The following is a 13,982-nucleotide window of genomic DNA, read 5'->3' as shown; positions in this document are numbered from 1 at the left end:
AACATACAAAACCAAAACTTAAAAATAAAACTTTTTCTTAACACATTCCCTTTTTTTTTTTTTTTTTAACATGTGTCACTATCATGGCTAGACTATAGGGATTTCGCATGCGCGGTCTTTCCAGATTTTTCCAACACATTCTGTGGGGCTTTAAAATCGCGCATGCGCATGTTCAAAGGTATACACGGACCATTCGCGTGATCAACAATGGCTACTGCGTGCCCAGATGAAGGCCCAAACCCATTTCCCGAGCTTACCACTCCGGTAAGTCTGTTAATGGTAACATTTATGGCACTATGGCCAAATGACAGGTCCCTGTTTTCAATGTAAGGTTTTCTTACCACCAGACCACCATGTCACCTGCCAGAGAAGAAGGGTCTAGAGTGGACATTTCGCCCTCTGAACATTCTGTAAGGTGAGTGTTCTCAAAACGTTTAACCTATATGGTTTGTAAGAAACTATGGACTAGGATATTGTTTATTAAGATTTATGTAAAGCATAATGTAAAGACTAGGCACCAGATATCCAGGATGCCTCTTGTGAAAAATAAGATAACCGCCAGATGTCCAGGATGCTGCTTGTAAAAGAGAAGATAGCCGCCAGACAGAAACAAGACAGACGACCCCATATAAAGATACAGGAGTAAGGGGTTAACACCTCCACTACATCCAGGATGCTGCTTGTAAAAGAGAAGATAACCGCCAGACAGAAACAAGACAGACAACCCCATATAAAGATATATGAGTAAGGGGTTAACACCTCCACTACTTCATAAACACGAAAGTAAAAAGTATAAAAAAGGACTGTTTAAACTGCTCAGGGCGGCAGTTGGCGGAGCGCAGACTCCCCTGTCGTCCAGCGCTGTTTTGCTCATATTCTACTTGCTATAATTAATAAAATTTTAATTGGATTATGATCCATTGTGGTCTCAATTTATAACAATTTCTGGTGCCGTGACTCGGATAAGGAACAGTGGGCTTTGGTCCTCCGGGGAGGCGCCCCGCGACATTTCGCGGCCCCGCGACCAACAGCTTACTCCAACCTTACCGACGAACCTAAATTCTAGAATAATGAGCAAAGGAGAAACCGGTAAAATCCCATAAAAATTCTGTGCACGGGAGTCCGGACGAAGACGCAGGACGCGTAAGTATATTGTGAATTTGTTCGCAAGGTTTGCCGTTCGGGCGGGATTGGGTTTCCTGGAATATAACGAATGAGAGGTTCGATATACTGAACCAAGCGAGTGTGGACTCTTAAGTACTGCGTTTCCCATCTCCCGCGAGGGACTGGGCCAGGAAAAAGGGGAGCGAGTGAGTGTGTGTTTGTGGATATTCCAGAAGATGGGGGCGAAGGGCAGCAAGCCTTCGACTCCCATGGGAAGGGTACCCACTGTACCTAAGAATACCCCTCTGGCATATATCTTGGACAATTGGAGATATTTCCCTGGAACCCTAGGGAAAGATAAGCAGAAAGTGATAGAATATTGTACTAAGATATGGGGAGGGAAGAAGATTTCTAAAAATGTCTTTTGGCCAGTCTATGGGTCAGAAGAAGATTGGGTAAGACAGCAATTAAACCTCTGGGTTAATAATAAAAAAAAACCCTTAACCCGGAGGAGAGTCAATATGCGGAGGTGTGGCTAAAAAACCGGGAGCTAGACTTTACCCGCTGAATGAAATAAAAAAACTAAACAAAAGAAAAAGAAGGGAGAGTTAGACGGAACCCTTCTAACCCCCCCTCCTTACATTTCTCCTCCTGCTCCTGCAGAGGTCCCCAGAGCGCCCACTCCCCCACCAGAGTCGGAACAAGGGTCTCCCCCTCTTCCTAGACGCGTAACTGGAAGTCAAAAAGGGGCAGCTCAAATATACCCCCTAAGAGAAAAGCCCATGGGGGGACCTCAACCTGTGATCGGATATATTTCTGTGCCTCTAAATTCGGCTGACCTACGAGATTTTAAAAGGACCGAGATGGGAAACTTAATTGAGGACCCACTCGGAGTGGCAGAAAGATTAGATCAATTTCTGGGACCAAATCTTTATACTTGGGATAAGATGCAATCTATCCTTTGTCAATTATTTACTACCGAGGAAACCCAGGGACCCCAAGCAGATATTAAATGGCCACTCCAAAGACCTAATTGGGATAATCAGGATCCGGCGCATAGAACTCATATGCAGGACCTGAGAACTATAGTAATTCAGGGGATTAGAGAAGCAGTACCCTAATTGTTACTGTGATTTTGGCTATATTTTTTATAATAATAGTGAGCTCTTGGTGTTGCTGTAGAAAGATACCTGTGTGTTGCATTTTGTAAGTAGTAATTCTGTAAGTGATAAGTGTGTTCTGTGAGTGTAAGCTGGAATGTGGAGAAAAGTGGCCTTTTAATTAATAATTACAAGGTTATTAATAATTGTTATATTCTAAAGACCCCGGCCCACAATTTTTGGAAGAATCTGCACAAGCGTGAAAGACTGATAAGCTAATTAGCATACGAAGCGAGGGTAGGCGGGTTCAGGTAATGAATATGTATAGGCGTTAATGGAATATTCATTGTTTCAAGCTTATTTGCTGCAGTGTTGCTTATTTTGGTTACCGGATTTATGGAATGTGGAATTTGACTTTGATAATTGTTACTGTGATTTTGGCTATATTTTTGATAATAATAGTGAGCTCTTGGTGTTGCTGTAGAAAGATACCTGTGTGTTGCATTTTGTAAGTAGTAATTCTGTAAGTGATAAGTGTGTTCTGTGAGTGTAAGATGGAAAAATGGGAAGAAAACAGAGTGGTGGGATTTTAAAGAAAAGCCCGTTAGGATGTGTTTTGAGTCACTGGAGGGATATTGGAGGATCCGCTGGTGGAAATGTGAATAGGAAAACATTGATAAAATATTGTAAAATGGTGGCCGCTTTATAAGTTGGAATGTGGAGAAAAGTGGCCTTTTAATTATTAATTACAAGGTTATTAATAATTGTTATACTCATTTATGCTGGAAATGTGAGAACATTTCTGTATTCAGTATATTACAAATGTTGGTATGTGGTTATTGTCTTGAACATCCGAGGGGTGAATGTGAACCTCTGTATGTTTTAAAGTGTATATGGTGTAAAGAATTATTATATGTATGGTGGCGACAAGAAATTGAATGCCCTGACTGTAAGGTTTGGACGCCTTGGGATAAGAGAGAGAGCTGTAAGTGAAATTAGAGTCTCTGTGGCTGGGATAGCGATTGAGATAATAGTAAGAAAGGTCACTGGAAGGAAATGGGGGGGGCAGCTGGGGGAAGCGTGAATAAGAGAACTTTGGCTAAGTACTGCAATCAGTGGTGGCCCCTGTATAAGTTAGGGGACAGAGAAAATGGCCCTTAAACGGCACACTGAATTATAATGTTTTGCTAAAATTAATGTTATTTTTAAGAAGAGAGGAAAAATGGGATGAAGTAATGTATGCTGGTATGTTTTTCACTCTGAGGAATCACCCAGAGTGGCAAAAGAGTGTGGTATTAACCTAGCTCCACAAGATCCCTTAATATTAGCAATGGAAAAGGATCAGAGGGGAGGTTGTGGTTCCTTCTATGGAGCAACCAGAATGAAACACGTTGTAAGATAAAAAAACTTGTGCTAATGTATGTAAGATCTGAAGCCGGGGGGGGGGGGGGTGGGGGGGTGGAGAGTAAAAAAACCCTGTGAAAGTGTTAAAGTATTGGGGTGAGTTTGTACAAACCCCCGTACCCCCTCGAAGGTGCGGCTGAGTCACGCTGGATGCATGGCAGGGTGTTTGCTGTTTGCCTGCGAAGGCTGATATGTAATAACACAGACTTAAAGCAACAAGTAGCAGATGTGCATTCAGGGTAAGAAAGAGTTAAAACAGAAGTGCTGCTGCAGAGGCAGGCTTGTGTAACCTGCAGAGCAGAGCAGGAACAGCATCTCCTGCCCCGAACCCTTCGCTGGTGAGGAGGAGGGGGTTGCTGTTGCTGACGATTGAGCAGAAGGACCTGACAATGTCACCCCGATTGCTGCAGCATTTGCAGCACAACAGGACCGGTAACGGCCCCTCTAGGGCAGGCAGCGGGTCTGAGGAGAGTAAAGGTGAATCTCTGATGGGGAAATTTAGATGTTTGAAAGTCAGTTGTGAATAGGACTGGATAAAGGTTCGAGTTGATTTTTACTAAGGTAATCGTGATGTAGAAAAGTTGGTGAATACAAAACCAACTTATTTGGTGTTAAACTTCAGTGAAAAGAATTTGTTACAGTTGTGGGAGCTGCTGGCCACCAGGAAAATATCCTGAAACCTTTAAAGTACAAACTAAGAAAACAAATAAGAATGCCAAATTCACCAAAATCTTTGTTGGGAAGAGATTTATTAGAACATCTAGACGTTTAAAGAAGTGGAAATGAATCCAAAAGTTAAAAATGATCAATTAACTAAAATGTTGAGCTTATCTTTAATTCAACAGAAAAGTGGAAGAGAAGACCTCCCTGAAGTAAAAGAAATCTTTAACCAGGTATATCTGAAAGTAAATTCCAAGTAAAGGGAAAAATGCTTTCCCTGTTACAGTAAAAATGATAAACAGGAGGCCTGCCTAGTTCAGGTAAAACAATATCCCTTGGTCAGCAAGGCTGTGGGGAATATTGCGTAAAAAACTAAAATAAAATACACTCTGTAGTAGTTCTACTAATGTAAATCTGTGTTTTACCATGACTGTGATTTGTTATGGGATGTGCAAATGAAGCTTTGCATTGACAACAAAGTACAAAGAATAAGGCTGGTCAAGTGCCTCCTACCACAATCAAGGGCAAGACTGGGTTGGTCTCTGTGTTTGCCACCAAGAAGGATCTTGAGCTCTGCTGCTGGCTGCAACCCAGTAGGCGTTGAGCGGTGGGGACATATGCCATGCCAGACCTTGATGTGAGGAATGGCCCCCTCTGTTATAAGAGGGTTGTCCAGGAAAGAAGAACATAAGATGGCCCATTAAGGCACTGATTTGGAAATTGGAAACCGCCTGGCCGACCATGAAGCCATACAAGTAGCAGAGGAGGTAGGAAAAGAGGAATTATCCTTAATACCAGATGGTAAAATCCAAACTGTAAGTACAGATCAGGAGCCAAATTATTCTAACTTATTTGAGGGATGGTCGTATAGTGGTACCATCCAATTTAATATGGACCACAGCCGTAATAGAACATAATAAGATGCATTGGGGAGCTGATAATTTATATAAAAGTCTAAATCAGAAATTGATAGGGCAGAAATTGTTTACTGTAATAAAATAGGTGACTCAGCAATGTGAAATGTGTTTGAAAATTAGCCAGGGCAACAGTGGCAAGTTGATTTTTCCAGACTCCCAAGAATTGAGGGGGTACCAATATTTATTAAATGAATGGACACCCCAACGTATCATACAGTATTATAAACCTGCAACTTGGAATCCTAATGAACTTATTAACGGCGCTCGAGAACCTATCTACAATCTGAATCATATCATTCGTCTACAGGCTGTCTTGGAAATTATTATTAATCAAACAGCTAAAGCTTTTGATGTTAAATGCAATTTATCAACACAGGATGGTTCTGGACTACCTGCTAGCCAAAGAAAGAGGTGTTTGTGGTAAAGTAAATGTCTCCAATTGTTGTTTGAAAAGTGATGACAATGGTGAGGTAGTTAAACAAACCACATCAGAGACAGGGAATTTAGCCCATGTTCCCATCGGAACTTGGAAAGACGAATATTGACTTGTTTTCCTGGCTTCTCGGGAGCCCCTGGGTAAAACGAATCCTATTTTATTTGTTATGTGGATTAGCCACCTTATTGTTTTTGCCATGTGTTGTTCCATGTTTATAAGATTAATTCAACACGTTATAACTAACATGCAATTTGCTATTATGGTTTCACCCGATGGCGTTAAACAAATGCGAGTAGTATGACAAAATGTACACACAAAATAACATTTTAATAGCCAACAAGAATTTGGAAACAATTAACTCTTAACAATTCAGATAATAATGTAAGCTGAGTAAAAAAAAAAATAGAATAGCAATAAAAACAAGCGCCAGGAACGCAAAGACGACGATATGGAAACGCCTTTTATACTTTTTCACCTCCGCCATAAGTTCTTGACGTGAGACAACAGAAAAACGCACCCTCTGCCTAAACAGCAACAGGAAAAAAAAAAAAAAAAAAAGATATATATATAAAATTTTGATCTTCTTTCTAATGAACCATATAGGTTAAACGTTTTGAGAACACTCACCTTACAGAATGTTCAGAGGGCGAAATGTCCACTCCAGACCTTTCTTCTCTGGCAGGTGACGTGGTGGTCTGGTGGTGAAAAAACCTTACATTGAAAACTGGGACCTGTCATTTGGCCATAGTGCCATGAATGTTACCATTAACAGACTTACCGGAGTGGTAAGCTCGGGAAAGGGGTTTGGGACTTCATCTGGGCACGCAGTAGCCATTGTTGATCACGCGAATGGTCCGTGTATACCTTTGAACATGCGCATGCGCGATTTTAAAGCCCCACAGAATGTGCTGGAAAAATCTGGAAAGACCGCGCATGCGAAATCCCTATAGTCTAGCCATGATAGTGACGCATTAAAAAAAAAAAAAAAAAAAAAAAGAATGTGTTAAGAAAAAGTGTTATTTTTAAGTTTTGGTTTTGTATGTTATTATTATATGTATTACCCAACTACGCCTATTGTAATTGTGACGTATTACCTTGTGAGTGTTATGATAAATGTTGGGATTGTGGAAAAAGGTTTATTTGCAGTGCCGAGAATGAAAGTAGCGTCTAATAAACAATAATAGGATAAAAAGAAAAAGGGGGGATTGTAAGAAACTATGGACTAGGATATTGTTTATTAAGATTTATGTTAAGCATAATGTAAAGACTAGGCGCCAGATATCCAGGATGCCTCTTGTGAAAAATAAGATAACCGCCAGATGTCCAGGATGCTGCTTGTAAAAGAGAAGATAACCGCCAGACAGAAACAAGACAGACGACCCCATATAAAGATATAGGAGTAAGGGGTTAACACCTCCACTACATCCAGGATGCTGCTTGTAAAAGAGAAGATAACCGCCAGACAGAAACAAGACAGACAACCCCATATAAAGATATATGAGTAAGGGGTTAACACCTCCACTACTTCATAAACACGAAAGTAAAAAGTATAAAAAAGGACTGTTTAAACTGCTCAGGACGGCAGTTGGCGGAGCGCAGACTCCCCTGTCGTCCAGCGCTGTTTTGCTCATATTCTACTTGCTATAATTAATAAAATTTTAATTGGATTATGATCCATTGTGGTCTCAATTTATAACATGGTTCATTAGAAAGAAGATCAAAATTTTATATATATATATATTTTTTTTTTTTTCCTGTTGCTGTTTAGGCAGAGGGTGCGTTTTTCTGTTGTCTCACGTCAAGAACTTATGGCGGAGGTGAAAAAGTATAAAAGGCATTTCCATATCCTCGTCTTTGCGTTCCTGGCGCTTGTTTTTGTTGCTATTCTATTTTTTTTTTTTACTCAGCTTACATTGTTATCTGAATTGTTAAGAGTCAATTGTTTCCAAATTCTTGTTGGCTATTAAAATGTTATTTTGTGTGTACATTTTGTCATACTACTCGCATTTGTTTAACGCCATCGGGTGAAACCATAATAGCAAATTGCATGTTAGTTATAACGTGTTGAATTAATCTTATAAAACATGGAACAGCACATGGCAAAAACAATAAGGTGGCTAATCCACATAACAAATAAAATAGGATTCGTTTTACCCAGGGGCTCCCGAGAAGCCAGGAAAACAAGTCAATATTCGTCTTTCCAAGTTCCGATGGGAACATGGGCTAACTTCCCTGTCTCTGATGTGATTTGTTTAACTACCTCACCATTGTCATCAATTTTCAAACAACAATTGGAAACATTTACTTTACCACAAACATCTCCTTCTTCGGCTAGCAGGTAATAGAGAACCATCCTGTGTTGATAAGTTGCATTTCACGTCAAAAGCTTTAGCTGTTTGATTAGTAATAATTTCCAAGACAGCCTGTAGACGAATGATATGATTTAGATTGTAGATAGGTTCTCGAGCGCCGTTAATAAGTTCATTAGGATTCCAAGTTGCAGGTCCATAATACTGTATGATACGTTGGGGTGTCCATTCATTTAATAAATATCGGTACCCCCTCAATTCTTGGGAGTCTGGAAAAATCAACTTGCCACTGTTGCCCTGGCTAATTTTCAAACACATTTCACGTTGGCTGAGTCACCTGTTTTATTACAGTATACAAGTTCTGCCCTATCAATTTCTGATTTAGACTTTTATATAAATTATCAGCTCCCCAATGCATCTTATTATGTTCTATTACGGCTGTGGTCCATATTAAATTGGATGGTACCACTATACGACCATCCCTCAAATAAGTTAGAATAATTTGGCTCCTGATCTGTACTTACAGTTTGGATTTTACCATCTGGTATTAAGGTTAATTCCTTCTTTCCTACCTCTTCTGCTACTTGTATGGCTTCATGGTCGGCCAGGCGGTTTCCAATTTCCAAATCAGTGCCTTAATGGGCCATCTTATGTTCTTCCTTCCTGGACGACCCTCTTATAACAGAGGGGGCCATTCCTCACATCAAAGTCTGGCATGGCATATGTCCCCACCGCTCAACGCCTACTGGGTTGCAGCCAGCAGCAGAGCTCAAGATCCTTCTTGGTGGCAAACACAGAGGCCAACCCAGTCTTGCCCTTGATTGTGGTAGGAGGCACTTGACCAACCTTATTCCTTGTACTTTGTTGTCAATGCAGAGTTTCATCTGCGCATCCCATAACAAGTCACAGTCATGGTAAAACACAGATTTACATTAGTAGAACTACTACAGAGTGTATTTTATTTTAGTTTTTTTTATGCAGTATTCCTCACAGCCTTGCTGACCAAGGGATATTGTTTTACCTGAACTAGGCAGGCCTCCTGTTTATCATTTTTACTGTAACAGGGAAAGCATTTTTCCCTTTACTTGGAATTTACTTTCAGATATACCTGGTTAAAGATTTCTTTTACTTCAGGGAGGTCTTCTCTTCCACTTTTCTGTTGAATTAAAGATAAGCTCAACATTTTAGTTAATTGATCATTTTTAACTTTTGGATTCATTTCCGCTTCTTTAAACGTCTAGATGTTCTAATAAATCTCTTCCCAACAAAGATTTTGGTGAATTTGGCATTCTTATTTGTTTTCTTAGTTTGTACTTTAAAGGTTTCAGGATATTTTCCTGGTGGCCAGCAGCTCCCACAACTGTAACAAATTCTTTTCACTGAAGTTTAACACCAAATAAGTTGGTTTTGTATTCACCAACTTTTCTACATCACGATTACCTTAGTAAAAATCAACTCGAACCTTTATCCAGTCCTATTCACAACTGACTTTCAAACATCTAAATTTCCCCATCAGAGATTCACCTTTACTCTCCTCAGACCCGCTGCCTGCCCTAGAGGGGCCGTTACCGGTCCTGTTGTGCTGCAAATGCTGCAGCAATCGGGGTGACATTGTCAGGTCCTTCTGCTCAATCGTCAGCAACAGCAACCCCCTCCTCCTCACCAGCGAAGGGTTCGGGGCAGGAGATGCTGTTCCTGCTCTGCTCTGCAGGTTACACAAGCCTGCCTCTGCAGCAGCACTTCTGTTTTAACTCTTTCTTACCCTGAATGCACATCTGCTACTTGTTGCTTTAAGTCTGTGTTATTACATATCAGCCTTCGCAGGCAAACAGCAAACACCCTGCCGTGCATCCAGCGTGACTCAGCCGCACCTTCGAGGGGATACGGGGCTTTGTACAAACTCACCCCAATACTTTAACACTTTCACAGGGTCTAGATAGTAGCGGGAGGGGAGTGAGGGAGGTGGTAAGAGCTGGGGGGGAGGAGGGCGGTGGAGGTGTATACGGAGGGGGAGAGGTAGGGATCTCATCCTCACTTCTATTCTTCTTCTTTTTCCCCCCTTGTTTTCTTTTAACGGGAACACGAGGGCCCAAGTTTCAGACCCTACCCATAAGGAAGCATACTCACTTTCCTCCAGGCAAAAGGGGTCTTTTGAATTCACATATATATTCAAAGCCTGGCATATCCAGTCTTCAGATGCCCCGAAGACCGGTCAGTAGAGGTGGTCACCCCTAATTTGTTTCCCACCCCAAACTTCCATACAGTAGTGTATCAATCTTACTTTACTCTTACCCTGCCTAGAAGGGTACGCATCCCAAAATTTTATTGTTAGTCCTAGCGGACTCTCCGGTGGTATCTGTGGGAGCCTAATCTGGACCCCAGAACCACCCACGGGATCACAGGGCTTTGCTTTTCCTCTGTCCCGTCTTCCGAGGCGCCTTCTTTCACTCACGCACTCGCTTCCCCTGGTTCGTGGCGCAGCCCCCCACGGGGTCTGGAAACCGCACTACTGAGGGTCCGCACTCACTTCGCCCTCCCTGGGCGTCTCACACAAGCCCGCTTCAGGATACCCAACCCCAACCGAACGGTTCACCGGCCTATACTCACGCGTCCTGCGTCTTCATTCGGGCTTCGTGCACAAAGATTACGGGGTAACCGGTTTTATTTGCTCACTGTCACATTTGAGGTTCGTCGGTAAAGGATTTGGCGTAGAAGCACCCCGACAAGGGCTGCTTATCCAGCGGGGCGCCTCCCCTGCCACGGACCTCAGGCCAGATTGCCCTTATCCGAGTCACGGCACCAAAATTGTTATAGTTTACCTGTCCAGTGAAATGCCAGAGACTGGCCAATTAGAAAATGTGATTTATTAAAGCAAGCGACAAGTAAGCAAAACAGCGCTGGGCGGCCGGGGAGTCTCCTGCTCCACCAACGGCGCGCAAATTCAAGCAAGCTGAGCAGCTCTTTTTCTCTTCCCCGAGGTCGCTTCTGACACCCTCAGTAGCCCCTCTGCTGCTTCTGTTGTGGTGGTTTCTTGCCAGACAGGACGTTCCCATGTTTGGTGTAGCAAGATCACATTGTGGACATGTCTCTTCTTGTTAAACAGGAAGTTCTTAAGACCACCACGACGGGTTCGTTCCTCTTGCTTGCCTTGGTCGATCAGCAAATTACCTTTAGTTACTTATTACAGTACCAGCCCAGGAGAGAGGGGAGGCTGCTGCAGCCCCCGCCCCGGCTGCGGCCAAGGAAGTGTGTTCCAGTGGGCACACGCGTGCCGAGCGGGCATGCCCACCGCACACACGTGTGCATGCAGTTCGGGTCAGCGCTAGGTTATGCGGTGTGCATACCCGCACAGGCAGGCAGAGGCAGCCCCCAGCCCCCGGTGCCTGTAAGCACGCTGCAGGGGGCTGCGCTTTTCCAGGCCCGGGTGGGCAGCGGGGCCCGGGGGGCAGCGATCTCCCTCGGGCTCTCGGCAGAGGAGCTCGGCAGCAGCCCGGGCTGCGAGAGGGGGGCGGCTCGGGGGGCGGGGGGCCACCCGGGGCGGGGGGACACCCCTCCCGGCCGGCGGGCGGTCCGGCAGGCGGTGCCGCGGGCTGGAGCGACCCCGCCCGCCCCTCCCTCGGGGACAGCCGGCGGCTGGAACCCGGTGGCCGCCCCCCGCCCCCCCGCGCCGCGGTGCGCTCGCTGCGGGGTGCGCCGGCGGGGCCGCTGTGCCCGGGCCGCAGACCCCGCACGGCAGCCGGGGAGGGCTCCGCCGTCCCCCCCCGCCCTGCCCGGGGGCGGCTGCGGGAGCGGCGCGGGCGAGCCGGGGGAGCTGCGGGTGACGGGCGCCCCCCGAGCGGTTGCGGAGGACGGGAACGGCCGCGGCAGAGGCCGCGAGTGCGGCGTGAAGGTGCCGGTCAGCCGGAGCCGCCTCCCGCGGGGGGCCCGGGCTCGCTGCCGGGTCTCCGCGCGGTCGGGGCTGTCGCTGCCGAGGTTCGAGACGTTTCGCCGCCGCCCCTCGCCCCGGCACGCTCCTGCGACGGCGGCGCTGGCCGTGCCCGGCTCGGGGCAGGCGTTTGCCAGCCGGAGACCGGACCCCTTTTCCGGGAGAGGCCGGAGCGAGGCGGCGAGCGCCGGGGAGCGCGCAGGGAAGGGAGCGGGCAGCCCTCCGCAGGGGGCGAGCCCGGGGGCTGCGCTGCGGCTCCGCACTCGCGGCTCCGCCTCAGCCGCAGGCAGCCCCCGCAGAGCCGCCCCCGGCCCCGCGCCGCGCCGCGCCGCAGGCAGCCCCCGGCGCCCCGGGAGGCGCTGCGGACCGACGGCTTGCACATCGGTGGTCAGCAGAAGGCAGCTCTGCGCCTTAAGTGGCGACGTAGAGAAAAGATGTGTCTGCAGCGAAGCACAGGAGAGGGTCCGGAGGACAGAGCGTGTTGCAGGCGCTTGGCAGCACACGGCCTCGGGAGGGGGAACAGACGCCATGGGTCAAGCTGGGGCATAAGGTAAGGTCAAGGAGAACCAGTTGGTTAATGGGACCAAACAGAAATGACTTGAACTGTGCATGAACACTTGAGTGAAAGTTAAGACCGCTGTGCCTTTAAATGGGGACGAGGCTCGTAAGACCCAGTGAGGATTAAGTGTGACTAAAGGTCATCGTAAACGGTTTTTCCAGGTGTATAAAGTATTTTCCTGTCGCGACGAGCTGTGCTAGCTTTGTGGGTTTGCCCCCCAGCTCCCATCCCCGCAGAGACGCGTGCCTGGTCCCTCGGCCGTGCGGGTGCTCGATCCGTTGCACGGCGGGCGATGGGATCCGGCCGTTCGACGGCAGCATCAGGTCCCGAGGAGACGGTCACTGCCAACCCCGGCCGGCCTCGGCGCTCGGCGGGGCTGCGCGACGTCCCGGTGCGACATGTCCCTTCCCGGGGCTCGCCCCCCGTCTGGGTGCGAGGGGGGTGGCGGCCCGGCGGGTGGCGGGCCTGCCGGGGTGGGAGATGCGGCTCCAGGTGCTTTGCCCACCGGCCTGGACGGTGCTTTCGCCTCTCGTTACGCGTTCGGGGGAGGCAGGAGGGTCGCCGTTACCGTCAGCGAGCCCGTGCTGCCGCCGCTGCCCGGCGTCGGGGCTGTGTGGCATCCCGGGGTGGCGGGGAGCGGAGCGATGCGCCTCGTCCTTGCAGGGTGCTGAGCTGCCCTTCCCCGGGGCCAGGGCTCGCTGCCGCTTCCAGCTGCACAGGATTTGGTCTCGCAGCCTCAGTGTGAGGGCTGGATTTTCGCGAAACGAGGAGGAGCTGCTGGCACCTTCTGTACTGACGGGCGGCTTGATTTCTTGCCGTGCTTTTCGTACATCTTTAATAGCCCGGTGGAGTACAAATTGTAAAGGAAACTTCATACGCAGAGTTTGAGAGTTTGAAGAGAGATTATTCACCCTCTAGCTGTCGTGAGGTTTCACCTCTCCTTCCTGGCAGGACTGATCTTCCAGTTAGAAGTGAAACAAGGTCAAACGGTTAAAAAAAAAGGCTTCCTTCTGTCAGGGCGAATCTAAATCAATCAAATTCCCAGGCACCAAAGTGTGTTGTGTAACAAATGGGAGTGCAAAGGTAAGCACGTAGCTTTGCGTGTGCGAGAGCAGTTGTGGGACTTCTCTGTAAGTTCTAACACCTTGCTCTTTGCGCTGTTCTGCAAATTTGCCGGGATTTTAAGTATGGACAGAAGAGGGAGAGAACGAACATATGCATTTGATTTGCTTAATAGAAAATATCTTGGCAGAAACACATGCTTGTGCTGTGTATTCTGTTAGAACTTGGCTTTTTAAAATACTCATGTGTTCTGTCTAATGAAAAGCTGGTAGTATCTCCCATTCACCTAAGAATATGTTCAAACATAGCTTGAGATATGCTGCTAATCACGTTAAGAAAAATGTATAGCTTAATATCAAACTAGCTAAAGTGCAGTCACTGGGGAATATCTCGGTGCTTGTAAACTTTAATTTAAAGAGTGCTGTGAGGCTGGATTACCTGATAACCAGTACAATTGAAACAGCAGTATACCCCCTCTTTTTTGAAGGAAGACTGTAGGTCGTTTT

Source organism: Falco punctatus (assembly GCF_963210335.1).
Source record: "Falco punctatus genome assembly, chromosome: 10".
NCBI lineage: Eukaryota > Metazoa > Chordata > Aves > Falconiformes > Falconidae > Falco > Falco punctatus.
This window is presented reverse-complemented; position numbering follows the sequence as displayed.